This window comes from Cebus imitator, unplaced genomic scaffold (genome assembly GCF_001604975.1).
Source record: "Cebus imitator isolate Cc_AM_T3 unplaced genomic scaffold, Cebus_imitator-1.0 Scaffold41, whole genome shotgun sequence".
NCBI classification, from domain to species: Eukaryota; Metazoa; Chordata; class Mammalia; order Primates; family Cebidae; genus Cebus; species Cebus imitator.
Genome location: NW_016107356.1, coordinates 8,716,823 through 8,734,705, shown reverse-complemented (window position 1 = coordinate 8,734,705; position 17,883 = coordinate 8,716,823). Strand labels below are relative to the sequence as shown.

At 48.7% G+C, this 17,883-nt stretch overlaps 1 protein-coding gene across 4 annotated transcripts in view; it reads right to left on the bottom strand.

Moving 5' to 3' along the window:
• The window catches only part of ETS2 (ETS proto-oncogene 2, transcription factor), a 19,679-nt gene extending 15,259 nt beyond the window's left edge, over positions 1-4,420 (bottom strand). The window contains exon 1 of one of the 4 annotated variants that reach the window (XM_037737673.1): positions 4,402-4,420. The gene's annotated coding sequence lies outside the window, so the exon portion shown is untranslated. Of the gene's footprint in view, positions 1-3,158; positions 3,178-3,639; positions 3,659-3,768; positions 4,171-4,401 lie in introns of those variants that run through there. The other 3 variants (XM_017526259.2, XM_037737674.1, XM_037737675.1) reach the window with 3 other exon arrangements.
• Between the last annotated feature and the right edge of the window lie 13,463 nt (positions 4,421-17,883).

The window sequence follows — 17,883 nt, the reverse complement described above, 5'->3', positions numbered from 1 at the left end:
GTCACAGGCTGGCTGGCTGGTCAGAGCCTCCTGGCTGGGTTAGCCGGGCAAGAGGGCCTGAGTCAGGCTTTTCCTTGACATTTCCATGGTCAGCTTAGGTGAGCAGTTGGGTGGGTACGGTGTGGCAGTGGGCTGCCTCCTGTCTGCTCTGGACACAATCAGTTCAACCTGAGAGTTTCAGGGCAGCTGCAGGGGGTCATCTTCCAGAGGCAGGAAAGCACGCTGAACGGAAGCCCTCTCTCTTCCCTTCCCCTCTCCAGGCTGTGAAAAAACACACACCCAGGGAAGGGATCAAAGGGAGAACTGAAGACCAAACTCCCTTACAGGGTCCCAGATCTTCCTGCTTTGAATACAGAGCTCAAAATATATCTGCTTTTTCTGTTGCTTGGCTGTGCATTTCTTCAAGAGGAAGTAATTCCAAGCACAGAGCTGCCTTACTTCCTCTGACTGAGTCTTAGTCTTCTACTAGGCCTGGGCTAAGCAATGTGGTAGCCACTTGCCATGTGCGGCTACAGAGCTCTCAACCAGTGGCTAGTAGGAATGCACACAGATACACTAGCTCTCAAAGGCTTAGTGGAAAAAAGTGAAAAGCTCAATAATTTTTATACTTATATAATATTTTGAATATATTAGGTTAATTTGAAATACATTGAAATCAATTTCAATTTTTACTATTTTTAACGTGGCTATTATAACGAGGCTTGTAATTGGATAATGCCATAATAGACTGAAAACTTATTTGGGGCTCTAAAATGTAATTGTTCAGCCAGGTAAGTTACAGATCAATAAGAAATCTATTGATATGTATCTTACCCGATCGAACAATTACTCAGTATCTCCACTTGGTGGATTATGTCACTCACATTCACTCAACAATCACTATAATAGAGTATTATCTAAGTATCTTTCTTATTGATAAATATCAATAAGAAAGGTAAGTTACATATCAATAAGTTACTTAGATAATAGAGTAAATAAAACTCATTTTCAAAGACCTTGGGTTAACACTGATGAGTGGCCTTCATCTCTAGGGCAATTGCTTGCCCTACCAGGTTCAGGGCTATGGAACTGAAGGCTGGTAGCAAAGCTCCAAGCCCAGCTCCATGGCTTCCACTGAGTGCTCTCACCTGTTTGCAACTTAAAAGTAATGAAGACAGCACTCAACTGATAGAACTTACTGGAGGTGGTGAAATAACATATTCTCACAGAACTATTTAATTTGCATTTGTTTTCTTGTTTTCTCTTTATGATCAACATTATGGCTAAACCAGACCTTCCAAGAACCCTACCACCCAACAGACACACACACACACACACACACACACACACACACACACACACACACACCTTCCTCTTGGGTAAAAGGCAGCAGGTGAGGCCAGAGGCATCAGAAAACTCTGTTAAAACCCTCCTAGTGCAGGAAATGACCACGGTAGCCAAAAAAGGCTGGCCAGTACTGGCAATAAACAATAGACCTATGGGCGGACTGAAAGGGGCAGCAGCCTTGGATCCAAAGTGGCCAAATTTACTCAGAATCTCCACTTGGTAGATTATGTCACTCACATTCACTCAACAATCAATATTCACTCCTACTGATGGCTGCCATTGCCAGAATGCCTAGTCACTAATGGCTAAGCCCCGTGCTAGGGGACCACCCACTCCAACCTAATTGAATCTTCCTGCATCCTTGAGAGGCAGACGTCATACAGTGAAGCAACAGAGACCCAGCAACATGGACAACCTGCCCACGAACCACACAGCCACCATGGGGCTACCACAGGGCAAAGTGGAGATCAAGCCCCATTTGAGTGTGGTCCTCAATCCTGAGTCCTCCACGCCCAGAGAACATGAATGATGAGGAATGGACCCTTCCCAACCCACCCTGATATTAGACCAGGCTCTTCTCACTACTCCTTCCAATGTGAAATGCTCCTTCCTTTAGAGCTTTATGTCATCTATCCGCATGAAATACGCCCTGGTACCTGTCGATAAAAGAAATAAACAAGCCTCAAACAGAAGGCCAAAATCAGAGACATCTTGAGTGTTGCCAATTATCCATCCAGAGCAGGATGGGTCAGCTCTTTTTCTTCCTTAGGCTTGCAGACTGCTTGCTGACTTGATTCTGTTTTTCAGCTTCTTTGAGATAGACACAGAATGAATGTGGAAGGCAGTGGAAAAGCTCTGCCCCGCTTTTGTGTACAAATACCAGCCTACCACTCCCACATAAAGAGCTGTAATTACTAGCTACAGAATAGAATTCTTTTGTTGTCCAGCTTTTAATGAGTTTTGTAAAAACCATGCAGAATTAAAGTGCTCTACTAAATGGTTTCAGGCAGACACACAACTAATCAAATTTAAGCTCGCTTATTTTACTCAACAGTGATTGTTAGGTGGCAGACAAGCCAAGTTTTTCCACATAAATCAATTTCAAGTTTGGTGTTGCTGATGGATCACTGCTTTTGAACCAAAAACAAAAAAAGAAGGAAAAAGGGCAGAAGCCTAACAGCTGAGAATGGTTAAATTTTAAAACAAGGAGGATTTGCCTGACAACAGTACTCTTATTGGAAAAAGTAATCACATCTCTAAGATCATTTAGATAAATTTGAAAACAAAAAAAGAAACACCACAACCTTGTAACACACATTTGAAGGTAGTTTGCTTTTTTCGCTTTGAAAGCGATCAGTTTAGAGAGATGAATGACTAATCCCAGAAATGAGTATCTGAACATTTCCCTGGGGATGGTCGGTGTTAACATTCACTGTACTGCGTTATTACTCAGAATTTTAATAAAGCTTAACGTGGAGATTTATCTCCTTGATTGGAGGTGGTGTGGGCAGACAACGCATAGGCGCTACCATTGTACAGAACAAACATAATCTCTTACTGGCGAATTAAAATAAATTACTCTTATCTCCAAAGGGGACTGCTCATTTCTTTACTTTCTAAATAACTGGCGCGTCAACTACTATTTTAGGCTACCCTGAAATTGGGTACAGGTTAACATAAAAGGTCTCCTGCGCTAAAAAATAAAACAGGCTAACACACGCGAAACCCAAACACACACAAGCAAACAGTTACCCCTTCATTCAAATGCTGTACGAACGAGAAAATAAAAGCAGTCCAGCACAACCAGATCCCACTTTTGACAGGTTTCCCACGCTCTCCTAGCAGGACCGAGCGGCCCCCAGCCCGGGTCCTGGACGCAGCAGAGCAGGTGACCATGGTACCCTGCGCCCCGGAGGTTCCCGCGGTGCCGCAGCCTCCAGGTGTCTTAGGCGCCCCAGATCCTCTGGGCCCGGCACCGCTCCAGGAAGTCACCCTCAAAGCCGGGGCGCCGGGCCACCATGGACACCCTCTCCTGTGCCCACAACCCCGTTCGCGAAATCACATTTGCCGGGACGCCCACTGCGCAGGACCCCCCACCAGGTCCGCGTTTCCTTTTAAAAACAAAAGCGAGAGAAACAAGCCGGCAAACCCCGGCCGCGTCCGTGGCTCGGCGACCCCGCGGACAGCGGCCCTAGCGCGCGGGGACCTCGGCCGACCCCGCCTGCCTCGGAGGCCACTCCGCAACCGGAAAACGAGCCGGCGCGGAACTCAGACGCGCGCCCCTGGAGTCCTCGGAGCAGTCGACACCTCCACCTGGACGCCCGGAGGCGTCCCGCGATCTGCACGTCGGTGGCCCCCGCGCCCCCCGCCCGGGCCCCGGGTGACCCTCCCTGGGACTGGAGCGGCGCCCCGGGTTTTGCTCTCCGCGGCCCCGGTTCTTACCACGCCGCTGCGGGCAGGGCTGGCGCGCGGTTGGGGCGGTGGCTGCTCTGGGCCCGCGGCTGCTGGGTGTGCGCCGGGCGAGGGCGAGGGCGCGGGCCTGAGACGATCGGGGAGGCCGGACGCGGGCCAGGCGGCTCCGGGAGCTCGGGGCTGGAGGAGCGACACCGCGCTCGTCAGTCGCTGGAGGAAGTAACCGGCCAGTCCCCTACGCGGCGCGCTCTTCAGGAGCGGGGGGAGGAGGGAGGAGGGACGGCCGAGGGGAGGGGAGGAGGGAGGGGAGAAGAGCGTGGGGAGGGAAGGGGAGGAGAGAGCGGAGGAGGGGAAGGGAGGTAGGCAGCGTGGGGAGAAGCGGGAGAGGGAAGGGGCAGCAGCAGGGGTGGGGAGCGGAGGGGAGGAGAGCGAGCGCACGAGGGCGGAGGCGGCGAGGGAGCGCGGGGCGGCGCTGGCTCCTTCCGGTCCAGCCCTCCCTTAGCCGCCTGCTGTCACTTGGCTGGGTCCCTCGCCTGCTGGCCCTGGGTCCTGGGGACCCGGGCCTCGGCCCCACGTGCGCGCGAGTGTGCGCCCTGGGAGCCGGGCGGAGACTTTCCGTGGAGCGCTCGGGTCCTCCCCGGGGCTGAGGCCCTCACGCCAAACCTGCCTTTGGAATTCCGCAGCGACGGAGCAGTGGTGCTGGTGGCGCCGAGGGGCAGCCGGGCTTGGATAATGAGGCCCTGAGGTTGAGCCGACCCCTTCTTGAACCTCCAAATGGGCTTATGACGAAGGATCATTTTATCACAAAAAGGCTCCCAATAATGAGGCGCTGCCTGTAGAAACCGGGCCCCGGCTGTGTCCCCGAGCCGTGGTGCTGATCCGCGCGGCTCCCGGGAAGCCCCGATCCCGCAGGCTCCGCGGGAGTGGCGCCCTCTGGAGCTGAGCGGTGCCCACATAGTGACCAGCCTTGGCCGCGCTTCCCACTTGGCTGGGCACTTCACGCACACCATCATTTCATCATTGTCACTCTCGGAGGCCTTATGGCTCCTACTTTATGCAGGTGGGAACCGGACCTTAGGAGGAATAACCTGCCAGGTCAGATCAGCGAGAAATTCACAGTGGAAACCAGAGTTTATCTGACTCCCAAATCCGCAGTCGAAAGCTCCCTCCACACTGTGGTTTCCGTTTTTATCAGAAGGTGCTTGAGTCCATGGCTATTTAGACTCAGGTCACATGCTCAGTATTTTGAAGGAAAGTTTAGATTCCTAAAGTTGCGGATGAAATAGGAAAGCCCAGTTTAGGCAAAGCCACGGGGCTGAAAGCTGCTCATTTATCTCAAGGACTGCGGCACCGGTAAGGGAGAGGAAGGGCTCAGCTTCTCTGTGACTCAGGGTTCCCGGTTTCCATGGCGACTCTGGAACTGGAGTTATCCGGTAATTGAGATATTCGTGCACCTTAATGTTTCTGGGTACCCGAAGGTCTCCAGGTATCACCATGGCATGAGTCACAGCCAGAATCTATACCGCTGAAACAGTCAGGTATAGGGGAAGTGATATTTCTTGGAGATTGAATGGATTCTGATGGCTTCTCAGTGTATATTCAGGCCCGCATTAGAGAGCACAGATAGGTCAAGAAAGAGTTCCATAAATGGAATACAGATTCATAGTAAGTTACCATGGAGACATGAAGAGTATGTTACTATTTTTTTTAAAACCATAGCAGAAAATACTGATTCATCTGAGCTGCAGTTTCAGCTAATATAGGGTCTTTCTCCCTCAGGCTACTTGCATAGCCCTGAGAAGCTGGGTGTAGATAGCTGCTCCCCAAAGCTCAGCTACTTCCCAAAGCGCTCTTGCCCGGAACAGAGTGCCTTGTCCCACTGCGCCCACCCTCGTGTTCATGGGTGCTCAGTACCAGGTGCTCCAGGGCTCCCTGAGTAGAGACATCTTTTCTCTTTGCAGGACTGGCCCAGGCTGGGGGCTGGAAGGTGGTGCTTTGCTCATGCTGGGCTGTTTCCAATCTATATGAACAGAAAGATATCCAAAGAGGAGCACAGGAGTTTGAAGACCACCGGTTCTTGACAGCAGAGCCCTCCTCTGCTCACTAACTGTGGGCCTCCTCTACAGATTAAGGGATGATTATGGAACCTATGTTGTTAAGACTGCGGTGAATGACATAGAACCAAATCTGCAGAATTTATTCGAGTGTTGAGTACATGGTAGAGAAAGGCTCAAAATGATCTAGCTATTAAGAATCTTTTCCCCAGCTCCCCTCAGGCAGGATTTTATAAAAACTTTTTTGAAAAAAAACTATCATATACACACAAAAAAAATCATCCCTCCCCTCGTGAGTTTAAATGTGTGAAAGCCTTGGGAAGATGATCCTGGCCGGAAGACCAAATGGCAGAGCTGAGAGGGTGGGGAGGCCGCTGGAAGAGGAAGCCGGGCCTGTGTGCTGGAGTCATCTTAAGCCTAAGCTCCTGCCTCCTAACCAGGTCCCTCTTCCTCCCTGTTTCCCCTTCGGAAGAGCCTGGGGCTTCCCCAAGCAGCCCCCTTGCCCCGGGGGGCTGCTCCACCTCTGCAGGTGGGCAGTCACATGCTTATAATAAAATGGCGTATCCTGGTTCTGTGGCAGTATCAGGGTTCCTTACATTTTTGTCCTTAATACTAGTTGGCTTCCCAGTTACTCAGCAGAATTAAAACACAGTCTGGCTGCAGCCTGTGATTATTCATTGACTATTATGGTGCGATTCACAGGGAACAATGAGCTTTACAGTAAATTAAACCTAATAAAAGTACAATCCTTGTGCTTGGTGATCAAAAGTCGAAGGTGTTGGAAGGAAATGAAAAGTCAGAAGGTGCACGGGGTGGAGCGATCAGAGGCACTAACCAAGGTGGACTGAGTTTAAGAGCAATTCTAATTAACACTTTCTCCTGAAGAAAGAGGGACGCTCACAGAAGTGAGGAGGAAAAGGGATATTACAGTAGAATATATGTGTTACAGACATGACATATTTAGGGAGTAAAATGCAGAAAAAAGAACTCTTTAGTACCCAGACATAATTATGAGAAATGATTAGCTAGTTGACGAAGTCATCCTCTTAAAAAACATGCCCACAAAAACATCTCCTTGGAAACACGTCTGCATTTACCTTAAAATCCAAATCAATAGTCGACATGCAGTTTGTGGTAGTTTCCAGTTGCAAGTTAAACAGACGTCATTTGGTCTGAGGTGCATCATTTATTCACTTAGCACACACAGAGTCAGATGCTGAGAAGACAAATATGAATAAGGCTTAGTAAGTCCCTGCCCTCAAGAGGTAAAAGTGAGGTGCACAGTTCAGTAAAAATCACGTGCACAGTGAGACTTTGGTGAGGAGTGGAAGAAGAGAAGAATGAACCTAGAGATAGAAATCGTCTACTCAAGTGTGAGCTGGTGCCTGCATCTGCCCTGCTGACCTTTTGGGGGGGTGTCTGGCAGTGGTGGCTATTTCACTGATATATGTTGGGGTCAAGGATTTGATAAGCTTAGCCCCTACTTCCCCTCACTCCCAAATCTGACCAACCTTGCCTATTTGCAGGCTGGCCCAGGTACCAAGAATCCTGGGCAGATGTGGGGCCGTGGAGCTGCCTCCTGTTCCATCAGGGTAGACCCAGTTTATGCAAGAGTTGGCCAGTGTCTAGTTTCTTCTTTGAGATTCCTTGGAATGGCAGATAGGGTGCTCTGCTGGTGGTTAAAAACTTTTGTTAATGCTCCTTTCTAGTTCCTTCTGCTTGCTGTCAGCCTCCTTTTTCCTTGCACTCTCAGTGGGCATGAAAACATGGTACCCAGGTAGTGGCTGCTGTCTTCACCTCTGAAGGGCAGCCTGTGGGCCCAGACTGCCTGGGGTCAAATCCCAGCCCAGCCTTTCCCTAGCAGGCCATCTGTGGGTCCCTCTGGGCCTCCCTCTGTTAATGTTTCCCAGGCACTTAGAACAATGCCTGCCACGTCATTCAGTGCGTGATAACTAAGTAGCAGGTCGCCTGGCTCTGGAAGGCTTGGTCTTCTGCGGGCATCCCTGATCACTCCTGCCCTACACTGACGCTTCTGGAGGAAAACAAGGAATAAAATCAATCCCAGTGCTGTCAATGGGAGCCATGGTGTCTTTGACTACGATTTTCTTGCCTTTGGTCATCAGAAACCAGAATGTGAAACGATTTTAAAACTGGAAAAAGCTTCAGAGTTGGTGTCTGAGACCAAGTCTGGTTTTTAAGATGCAGAAACTGAGACCCAGGGAGGATCAGTTCCTTGCCCAGGATCAAGTGGCTATTTCCTGGTGAGGCTGAGGCCACACTCCAGGCCTCCTGCCCCCTCATGCACCACGCCGTCACCCCAGAATGGTAATTTTCCCTTATAAGGCAGTACTCTGGAAGGGTATAAACCGCTTGAAAATCCACCATTATATCAAACTGCACAGTGACGTACTTTAGGCAAGTCTGAACAACCAAAATAGTAATAGCCACCCGTTGTATTCTGTAAAACTGATAATCCCTAAATAAATGTGTCTGAACTGAGTCAGACCTGTACAGATATATGATTTTATAGTTGTGTGTTTTTGTCTGAATCACAAAATGATTCCAACAGTATGCATGGAACTGAGTAATCTCAGTGCCTCAGCTTATGTATTTTGCTAACCAGAAAACTGAACCACCAGTCTTCACACAAACTCAGCGTTAGTCATTACTGTGCCAGTCAGTCTAGCAAATGATTACTTTAGCTTCACTCACATTTTGGTGACAAAATAAAACTTGGATGAAATTGTTAAGGCTGAATAATGTCACCGACTTAGGCAGGTGTATAAGGAAATCATTCAGAAATTGGAATATTTTTAAGTTATAGCACGTCTTTGGAGGAATGGCTTTCCAATTGCTGCAAGACTTTCCACCCACGTCTTCCTATTTGTGACTTTTAGTGTGTCTATTTCAGACCGACTGAGCTGTTAGTACCTCTGGTTTATGGCTGTAAAGTCATCTCGCCTCGTCTCATGTGCTCTGCTCCAGGCGAATGCTGCCTTTACCTCTAAATGCTAGTCACCACACCTGGGACATGCCCCTTTGGTGCAGGTTGAGGAGCCAGAGGAAGGCCAGCACCTCCGCCCTTAGCTCTCAAGGCAGAGGGCGCCAGCCTTCATCTTCTGAAGCTTCTCACTGAACGCCCTAGGACTTACCCCAGTTCTCCTAGCAGGGAAATACCCCTTAGAGCATAAACACTTGGCTTAATTATCTGTGGTCACCATCTTGAAATTGATCATAATTTTTGCCTAAGAGGCCCATTTTCATTTTGCACTGGGCCTTGCAAATTCTGCAGATGGTCCTGGGCAGGCCTTTGCCCTGTGTGCAGGAAGCTAACAGCACTGCAGGTACACAGGGCACATCCTGGTGAGGGGTTGTCAGCCCCTGCTCCCAAGGTAGGGCTGGGTTTCCATGTCACACTCACTCTGTCTCCACACCTTAAAACCACTCTTTCTTGTTTGACAATGGGAGTTGAAAGGGCATGTTTACAAACTCTCCTGGCTGAGTGTAAATACTTCTATTTGTGATTATTAGCCTTTTTAAGAAGTCACAAAAGAGCACTGCGTTTATGTGTATGTGCATCTATGTATGCATATGTATATGACACACACATATAGAAACACCTTTACTGACATATAATTCACCATAAAATCGGTCCATGTCTTAGTGCATTCCTCCTGCTAGGACAAAATATCTTTGACTACGTAATCTGTAAACAACAGAAATTTGTTTCTCACGGTTTGGGAGGCTGGGAAATCCAAGATCAAGGCACCAGCAGACTCAGTGTCTGGTGAGGGCTTTCTGTTTCATGCTGGGTCCTCACATGGCAGAAGGGATAAAGGGCTCCCCAGGCCTATTTCATAAGGGCACTAAGCCCGTTGATGAGGGCCCCACCCTCATGATCTTGTTGTCTCCTAAAGGGCCCACCTCAACACCATCAACTTGAGGGTTAGGTTTCAACATAGGAATTTTGAGGGGACACATGCATTCAGAGCATAGCAACCCGTTTAGACTATACAATCCAATGGTTTTTAGAATATTCATAGGTAAGGGCCAGGTGCAGTGGCTCACACCAATGATCCCATCATTTTGGGAGGCTGAGGCGGGCAGATCACTTGAGGTCAGGAATTCCAGACCAGCCTGGCCAACATGGTGAAATCCTGTCTCTACTAAAAATACAAAAATTAGCTGGGCGTGGTGGTGAGTGCCTGTAATCCCAGCTACTTGGGAGGCTGAGGCAGGAGAATCACTTTAGCCCGGGAGGCAGACGTTGCAGTGAGCCAAAACCGTGCCACTGCTCTCCAGCTGTGGTGGTGGTGACAGAGTGAATGAGACTCTGTCTCAAAAAAAATAATAAAAATAAAAAAAACCCAGAATATTCATAGGTTAAGTACAACCATTATCCGAGTCCCTTTTAGGACATTTTCATCACCTCAAAAACAAGCCTGTTTTTGTTAGCTATCACCCCATTATCCCTCTGACCCCCAGGCCTCAGCAACCACAGAGCTAACTTCTGACACTATGGATTTGCCTGTTCTGGACACTTCATAAGAATGGAATTGAACACTGTGTCGTCTTTTGTGACTGCCTTCTTTCACTGAGCATAATATTTCCAAGGTTCTTCTGTGCTGTAGCACATACTGCATGGATGAACTTCATTCCTTTTGATGGCCAATGTATTTTCTTTTTTATTAAACCCAATTATCCCATTTCTGTTTGTAGGCACATGTGAAGCTGCTGGTCAGTAGTGATGGAGGAATCTCAGGCTGTCTTTGACACCGGAATTGGGTAACAACCCTTGATGATCTTCTTCTGCAGCAACCTGGGTGGGGCTGGAAGATGTGCTGCAGGGACCTGGGTGGAACTGGGCAGCCCATCACAGGCCTCTCTCAGGTGCCCTTGTCCCCTCAGCTCCCACCCTCCCAGCAGAGGCGGGCGAAGGAAGTCATAGCTGGGCTCACCCTTCTCCACTCTGAACTCAGCGTTCTTGGTGGCAAGAAGCAAGTTTGACTAAACTTAGTGAGTTGTGCCTTCTCGTTTCTTTCTTTTCATCCTACTCTTTGGTGTTGGTATAGAAAACTGAGTGGACTATTTCATTGCAAGAATGACCTGCTCTAGTTTAGGGGAAAAAGCAAGCATGTGACATTTAAAAAATGACTTTCAGTATGACTTGTGAATTCAAATACTTATACTCATTTCTAAAGGCTTCTAAATGCGATGCCTAGTCTCAACACAGCAGCCAGAGGGATCCTGTTAAATAGCAGTCCTGTCTGTCCTCAGCTCCCGTGTGACTCAGAGGAAAGACCTGAGCCCCTGGGGGCCCTGAGACCCAGCCTCTGGCAGCTCCATACCTCTCTTCCTCATGCTCAGTTTCCCCTCTGGCCACCAGGCGGGCTCCCTGCCCTGAGCTGTTCCCTCTTCCTAAAAGGTTGTTCCCAAGAGTCCCTGTGACTGATCTTTACTCAATAGTCACCTTTGGTGAGGCCTTCCTTGGCTCTCCCACCTAAAATTTCAACAGCTCCTTTCTGACACAGAATGAGTCTTTTTCTTATGCCCTTATCATTATCATTACATTATTTATCTTTTGCTTTTTGGTCTTAATAATTCTCTGTCTCCGCAGCGCAAATTCCACCCCATTAGGGAAGGAATTGTATCTGCTTTTTTCATTTCTCTCCTGCAATGCTTAGAATAATTTCTGACCCACAGCACTAAATAAATATCTGTTGGAAAAATTACACTGTCTGATTCTGAGGAATTCGCCCTTTCAAAGGAAAATGTAAAATGCTGGTTAGTAAGTACTAACGCGTGTAGTAAACGTTGTATCAGTAAAAAGATGTAAATGCATTGCATAATGTCTTTTACAAACTTCACTGAAATGGTAAACATGATAACAATGACAGAACCTCACATTGATACAGTGCTTTATACCTTTCCTAGGTGTTCACACCGTGATACTACTGATTTAGAGTAGCATTACTATCTTCAGTTTAAATAAGTTGCCCAAAGTCGCAGAGCACCATTCTAGAGGATGCAGGTCAAAAATCCTCCAAAGTTTTTCCTAGAGGGATTCCCCACTAAAACAAGCAGAATGGCGGGAGCCCTTCACAGCTTTCAAACCGTTTCCCAGATATCAGCTCCATCACCCCTTGCCCTGTGATAAGCGGAGTGGGCACTGCTACCCTGCGTTAAGCAGTAAGGACACAGTGACTCAGCCTGGCCCAGAGCCCTGACTGGCTAAGCTGAGTGCCAGGCCCAGACCTCTGCTCTTTGTCCCAACCTGATGGCAGACAATGAACAATGACATATCACTTGGCATACAACTTCCTTATGCTTGGCAGAAGAGGGCACAGCTTGACCCCTTGACATTGGAGGCTGTAGAGCCCATTGGTTTCATCATTTAAGAGCAGCCCTGGCTGGGTGCATCAGCTCACGTCTGTAATCCCAGCACTTCGGGAGGCCGAGGCAGGTGGATTACCTGAGGTCATGAGTTCGAGACTAGCCTGGCCAACATGGTGAAACCCCGACTCTGCTAAAAATACAAAACTTAGCTGGGCATGGTAGTGCGCACCTGTAATTCCAGCTACTCAGGAGGCTGAGGGAAGAGAATCCATTGAACCTGGGAGGAGGAGGTTGCAGTGAGCCGAGATCATGCCATTGCACTCCAGCAACAAGAATGAAACTCTGCCTCAAAAAAAAAAAAGGGGGGGGGGAGGCAGCCCTGAAGACCCACAGCGCATCGTTTTGAAATTTGGCTGAGGCATAATGCCTTAATGGTTGTGGCTATGTGGCTTGCAAAGGAACCTTACCCACTGCCCAGCTTGTATTTTACTTTGACTTGACTGGATTTCTTTTCTCTTCCTGTGCATTAACCCTCGACAAGGCATAACAGTGACTCCCTGACGTGGGTCGAATGGTGGTCCCCAAAAAGACATATCTTTGTCCTAACCCCTAGAATCTACGAATGTAATTTCATTTGGAAAAAAGGACTTTGCCGTTGAGTAAGTGAGGGATCTCAAGGTGAGATGATCCTGGGTTATCCTGGTGGGCCCTGAGTCAAATGTCAAGTGTCCTTCTAAGACGCGCGGAGAAGAGACACGGGGAGATGAGGAGGTGGCTGGGTGAGGATGGAGGCAGAGCGGGGAGAGGAGCAGGCACAAGCCGGGAGTGTCAGGGACCCAGGAGCTGGAAGAGGCCATGAAGGATCCCTGCTGACATCTTGATTTCAGACTTCTGGTCTCTAGAACTATGAAAGAGTAGATTTCTCTGTTCTGAGCTAACTTGTCACTGGAAGCCCAGGAAACAAGTCCAATCTCATCATGAGAAGTGATCTGTAAGGGAGTGAGAGGGAGGGGGCTGGCAGCAGGGATGAGGGCCAGGAAAGGAACGCATTCAAGGAAAGTGGGGTCACTCAGCAGGGGCAAGCAAATGTGGAATACATTGAAAAATTCGGGTAAAGGGCAAAAGGCTGAATTAGCTAGTAGCTTGATCTTAGGCATTCTTTCTGTAAAAATGAGAAAAAGGGATTTATCAAAGGGCTTCAGCCAGTGGAGGCCACAGGCATTGCATGGTGGCAAGTTCGTGTGGAAAGGCCGAGCCCGGTCCATGGGGATGAGTCACCCTCTGCTATTCATGCAGGAAAATAGTGGTTAAAAAAAAAAGAACAAGAATTTACAAATTCAGATCAATTATATATTCATAATGGTGTGAGGTGTCGGAGGCTGGAGAAATGAGAAGAAGCCAGCAAGCCGACTTTGGCCCTCCTGCTCCGGTTCACTGCTAGTTTCTCACAGCTGGGTCCTCTGGGGCCTCTCAAATTAGAGTCTAATCCAGTCCCTCTTCCTGAGTCAGCAAGAAAAAGCTGGCCTTAGCCTGAATAACATGGCGAGACCCCACCTCTACAAAAAATGCAAGAATTAACCAGGCGTGGTGCTACGTGCCTGTAGTCCTAGCTACTCAGGAGGCTGAGGTGAGAGGATTGCTTGAGCCTGGGAGGTAGAAGTTGCAGTGAGGCACCACACTCCAGCCTGGACAACAGAGCAAGACCCTGTCTTAAAAAAAAAAAAAAGCTGGCTTGTGGATATCAGACTGGAGACCTGAAGTACCCCAAGTACCCCAACAGCCACAGCTAACCCCATGATGTGGTAGGGATTGGACTGTCTCCTGGCCGTCCTAGGGTCACTTCTAGGTTCTGAGAGCCCCCTGGTTCCTGCCTCATTATGGATGAGAACCTCCTGTTTCCCTCAGCCCTCATCTTCTGGGTGGGCTTCTGCCTTGGTCTCATCCCTTCTACTCAGGTGTCTTGCCTACCTGGTGCCCTTATTCCCCTCCTTGACCAGAGATATGCCCAAATCCTGCCATCCAAGGACAGTCCCACACAGCGACCACCCGCCTGTCTGTTACCTGTGTGTGAACCACACAGAGGCTTCCTTCTAGCTCAGCTGTCGGCATGTGAGAGTGTTAATGTGGACCCCAGGTGCTGCCCTGCACTTTCAATCCCAGACCATGGGGAAGAGGCATGGTGGCAGTGGGGCAACCAGCCATGTGACCATAGGAAAGCAAGTGACGAGGCTGGCTCAGACCAGCGAGTTATTGGCAGAGATGGAGAAAAGGGCTCCTTGTCCCAGGAACTGGTCTCGCCACCCACCAGTTGCTCAGCAAAAGACCTGGAGTTGCCTTGATTTCTCTTCTTCCTTCACACCCATCAACCATCAGCAGATCCTGTGGACTCTGCTTCCAGAAGGTGCCTCAAGCCCAATCTCTTCTCTAATGCTCTGGTCACCACTGCCATGCAAGAGCTTTCTGGCTGTCAAGCTCTCCTCTGTTCTACCTGCTGGAATCCACCCTCCACACAGCAGCCAACGTAATCTTTGGAGGAGTCAATCCTATGACACCAACTCTCTCCTCAGAATCCCCAGAAGGTTTCTAACCCTGCAGAGAACAGAATCCAAACTCCTCACCATGCCCTCTGTGACGTGGTCCCCACCCCCTTCCTCCTTCTCCTCTTTGCTGGTCACACTCCAGTGCACCTGCATGGGTCTGTTCCTGGAAAACTCTGGCTGCTGACCCCCGAGGCCTTTGCACGTGCTGCTCTCTGGAGTTCTTTCCACCTGACTCTCAAGCCTGGTTGTTTTTCATCATCTGAGGCAAATGACGCTGGCTGAGGGCAGCCCTTGCTGATCCCGAGCGTAAGGAGCCCTACTCTCATGTTACTAGCACGTCCTGCCAATAATGCTCTCCCTGCATTATCTCCTTAAAAATAATTTTGTTGCTTTATCTGTCTGTTGTATTTTTTATTTTTCTTTTTTGAGACAGTGTCTCTCTCTGTTGTCCAGGCTGTAGTGCAGTGGCACAATCTCGGCTCACCGCAACCTCCGCCTCCCGGTTCAAGCGATTCTGCTGTCTCAGCCTCCCAAGAGGCTGGGATTACAGGTGCACACCACCACACACAGCCAATTTTTGCATTTTTAGTAGAGATGGGGTTTCACCATGTTGGCCAGGCTGGTCTTGAACTCCTGACCTCAGGTGATCCACCTGCCTCTGTCTATTGTATTTCATTGTCTTTCTCCACATATGAAAGTGCAGGGTCAGTGAGAGCAGGATGCTTGTCACCTGTGGTGTCCCAGCACCTTCCTGAACGCCTGGTACCCTCCGGGTGCTGATGAATATGCTTTTGCTGAATGACTGGGTGAGGGAGGAATGAATGAATCTGTCTATTCAGTGCATCATTGCAGTCTCTCCAGATCTTCATGACCCTCGAGCTTCTTATCCAAGGTCTCTTCCATTAGTAATTGCTTTGGCCCACCTGTAACCCTGATAAGCAAGTCATTGAACAAATAGTGACTAAGGCCAAGCCCGTAGTATGTCACTAGGACTCTCCCTCTGCGGTAATATCACCTAAGGGTGGTAAGCTCCTTTTGTATAACTACCCATGAAGATGTAAGACACTGCACAAAATGTCCCGCTGAAGAATAAATAACAGCTGCCACAGTCGCCTGTCTGCTTCGCCTGCAAACCTGATACAACTTGTTTTCATGAAGTCTGAATGACCCTGAGGCCTTCATTCGGTGGAGCTGCAGGGTCATTCGTTGCTGGAGCAGCTGTGTCCACCACTGCCAGCTGCAGGCTCAGGCCCACGTGGCCTCTGTCCCTGGAATGGTGTTTGCTGTGGATACCTCAGAGGTGTTCTTCGTGCCACAAGTCAACATAGAGACCGTGGGCAGAGGAAGTGTGGCTTTGAGAGTGGCTGGTTCTGTGATACAGTCGCTTGAAATATAACAAAAGCAAGTTGTTCTGCCCCTCACATAGAATGACACTTGAAAATAATGTCAGTGACAGGAGGCCACATGTACAGGGGCTTGAGTAGAGGTCTGGCCGGACGCAGTGGCTCACTCCTGTAATCCCAGCACTTTAGGCAGCCAAGGCGGATGGATCACTTGAGATCAGGAGTTCGAGACCAGCCTGGGCAACGTGGTGAAACCCTGGCTCTACTATAAATACAAAAATTAGCAAGGCGTGGTGGCGGGCACCTATAATCCCAGCTACTTGGGAGGCTGAGGCATGAGAATTGCTTGAACCTGGTCGGTGGATGTTGCAGTGAGCCAAGATTGCATCACTGCACTCCAGCCTGGGTGACAGAGCATGACCCTTTCTCGAAGAAAAAAAAAAAAAAGAAATAGAGGTTTGTTATTCACTCCCAAAACACTTGGGGAAGGTGGCCCTTGGCGGGTTTGGTGGCTTGGTGATGTTCTGGCAGTGTTGGGACTTAGGATCCTCCCACCTTGCTCTGTCATCATCCTCCTGGCTGAAGATGTCTCCCTACCACATTCACATTCCTCCCTAGGAAAGGAGGAAAGAGAAGCAGAGGCTCATCTTCTTAAGGGCACTAATCAGAACTGTGCATGGCAGGCCCATTGGTCTGGATTTTGTCAGGTGACATCATCTAGTTGAAAGGGAGGTTGGGAAATGTAGTCTTTGACTGGATGAGTCTGTGCTGAGAATGGACACCCGCAGGACAAGGAGAAGGCCTGTCCCTGTCCATCTCTGAAGTATGCCCCTTCCTCTGAGTGACCTTCTAGTCAACCAGGGACAATCCTCAGGCTCCCCTATCTTGTCCACTTTTAATGAATCTGGAATGGGGGCCTGTGGATTCTAATGTCTGAATTTCTTTAATAATCCGTCTCTTCTTTCTGTTCTTCATGGTTGCAAAGGAGCAGGTACCATAGCATCTGGCAGTGACTTTTCAGATCCCCTCCCTCTGTTATCTTTCTTTCTGTCAATACTATGCCAGACAGCCAGATGCGCTTCCCAACACAGGCACACCTTATTTTACTGTGCCTCACCTTGTTGTACTTTACAGACAAGTGCTCTTAATAAACTGAAGGTTGTGATATACAGCAGGTCCACTGGTGCTATGCCTCCAAAAGCATGGGCTCACTTCCTGTCTTTGGGTCCCATTTTGGTAATTCTCACAATATATATTTTTTATTATTTATTCTCACAAATTTATTATTATCATTCTATCTGGAAAGGTGGTTTGTGGTCAGTGGTCCTTGATATTATTATTATAATTGTTTTGGGGGACTGCAAATTGTGCCCAGAGAAAACAGCGAATGGAATCAGTAACTATGTGTATGTTCTGACTGCTCCACTGGCTGGGCGTTTCCAGGTCTCTCTCCCTCTCCTTGGACATCCTTAATTCCTTCAGACACAACAATACTGAAATTAGGCCAGTTAATAAGCCTACAGTGGCCTCCAAGCTTTCAAGTGAAAGAAAGAGTCACATGTATCCCACTTTAAAAAAAAAACTAGAAATGATTAAGCTGAGTGAGGAAGACAGGTCAAAAGCCAAGGTAGGCCAAAAGCCAGGCCTCTTGTGCCAAATGGTTAGCCAAGCTGTGGATGCAAAGGGAAAGTGCTTTAAGTAAATTAAAAGTGCTACTCCAGCGAACACGTGAATGGTAAGAAAGTGAAATAGCCTCAGGCTGATGCAGAGAGACTTTGAGTGGTCTGGATAGAAGATCAAACCAGCCACAACATTCTCTTAACCCAGAGCCCAATCCAGAGTAAGGCCCTAACTTCAATTCTGTGAAGGCTG